We start from the raw sequence: 2,421 nt of genomic DNA, 5'->3' as shown, positions 1-2,421 counted from the left end.
GATAGATGATAGATAGATAGATAGATAGATAGATGATAGATAGATAGATAGATAGATAGATAGATAGATAGATAGATAGATAGATAGATAGACAGATAGATAGACAGACAGATAGACAGAGACAGACAGACAGACAGACAGACAGACAGACAGACAGACAGACAAGCAGACAGACACAACAGACAGATATAAGTGTAGATATGCTTTGCTCTAGCTTGAACTCAAGCTGAAATGTAATCCCAGTGCAGATGGGGACAAAATGAGACAGCATCTGGGTATTGTCGCCCTAGTGATCATCCCATCCCCTGACCCCCAACTTTAGCCACAGGCACAGAACTGGGTAGAGCAGGAAGCAAGAGCAAGGAATCCTGGCCTTTGGCTTTCTCCTCTCTTTTGTATTTGGCCTGGCTCCATTTCCCATGGGAAGGACCAGGACACTCCTGGTGAGTCCTCCCACCTCCAGGAGCCCTCTCTGGAAACAGCCCCACAGGCATTCACAGAACTGTGTTTCCTAGTGGATTCTAAATCCAGCCAAGTTAACAATGAAAGTTTTTGTGCATACTGTTCATCAGAGTCCATTCTACAATACAACGATGGCACCTAAAGCTCGGGGACATCTAGAAAAAGGGGGGAGGGAAGACTAAGAGCCAAAGGAGCAAGAAATCTGCTGTGAAATGACAGGGAAGCTCCGCTCAGGACACCCCAACCCTAGCTGCCTAAACAAGGCCTGAACACCAATAGTCATTCTAACACAGAAGGGGGAGTCTCATGGGACCCTACCCCTAGATAAGGAACTTCTGACAATAAGGAAGGCTAAGAATAGGAAAGAAAGTCACCCCAGGGATGAGCCTACCAGTTGGTCAGTCCTGAAATCCTGCACATACAAGTAACACTAAATAGATTGAGCTAGTTGTTAGTATATATATTTACGTGTGCGTGTGTCTGCGCATGCGTGCTTGCCACAGTACACATGGGGAAGTTGGAGAAAAATTTGCCGGTATCAGTTCTCTCCATCGTGAGGATCCCAGGAGCAGTACTCAGATCATCAGGCTTGGCAGTAAGTGCCTTTATCCACTAAGCCATCTCTAAAGCCCTGGTTTTTAGCCAACAATAGTGGGCAGAAGTAACATAAATTATTTTTCCTTTGGAGAAGTCTGATTTGGGCAAATGGACTGTGGTGGTTTGAATATGCTTGGCCCAGGAAGTAGCATTATTAGGAGGTGTGGTCCTTTTGGAGGAAGTATGTCACTGTGAGTGTAGGCTTGGAGACCTTCCTCCTAGCTTCCTGGAAGTCAATCTTCTCCTAGCAGCCTTCAGATGAAGATATAGAACCCTCAGCTTCTTCTCCAGCACCATGTCTGCCTGGATGCTGCCATGGTCCCACCTTGATGATAATGGACTGAACCTTTAAACCTGTAAGCCAGCCCCAATCAAATGTACTTTGTAAGAGTTGCCTTGGTCATGGTGTCTGTTCACAGCAATGAGACCCTAACCAGGACATGGATTTCCATTTCCATTTCAAAATTAATCAATTTGATGCTGAAACTTGGAAAGAGGGGCCCCGGAAATCCTTCCTGGATTCCATTTAAACACTGGGTATGTAATTTGCTACTTCTCTTTGTTGGTTTTTGGTGTTGTGCTGTTCTGTGTGTGTTGTGTGTATTGTGTTGTATCATGTTGTGGTGTGGTGCATTGCTTTGTTTTGTTGTGGGTAGTGGTGGCTCTGCTCTGGGCTGGGTAAGCCATGAGCTTAGATGGATCTTACGTGGCCTTGGCCTAGTGACTGCTGTGTGTGAACCCGTGATCTGCTTTAGACAAATGACATGACAGAAAAATAAATTCTTGCAGTGTTAATCCAACGCCCTGCTGGTTTTGATTAACAGGGCTTCATGCAGCTTATCCTGGGGAGTCTGTCAGCTGATGGACTGATCTTATTTCCATGTTTGTCTCTTCAATACACAAACTTCATCAAGAACAGAAAAATAACAATTTATTATTCTCCAAAAATAACTGGTTTTCTCACTGCTTTGACCAATCCCCCCCCCCCAAAAAAAATATTGCCAACATAATACTCTTGGTTCCTTTTCTTCTTCCTTTTTTTTATGGTGGGAATCAGCCCCTCTCCCCACCACACATTCACACATGCACACACACATGCACACACACATGCACATACACGTGCACCTTAATCCTTGTGGTCACACACTCTATATCCTTCTAGACTTTTCGTCGTCCATACTCTGACCCTATCCACACCTTCTTAGTGTAGCTGAAATTTCCCGTGTATCTCCAACCTGCTGCATTGCCTAAATCCAGAACAGCCTTGTTCAGCCTCTTTCACAGCTCTTTGGTTCCTGACTGCCCTATCCCACACTGCTACCAGAGCAGTATTTCTAAAGTGCCAATCTGAGTGTGTCGCTT

This window comes from Mus caroli, chromosome 1 (assembly GCF_900094665.2).
Source record: "Mus caroli chromosome 1, CAROLI_EIJ_v1.1, whole genome shotgun sequence".
In the NCBI taxonomy this organism is placed as follows: Eukaryota; Metazoa; Chordata; class Mammalia; order Rodentia; family Muridae; genus Mus; species Mus caroli.
This window is presented reverse-complemented; position numbering follows the sequence as displayed.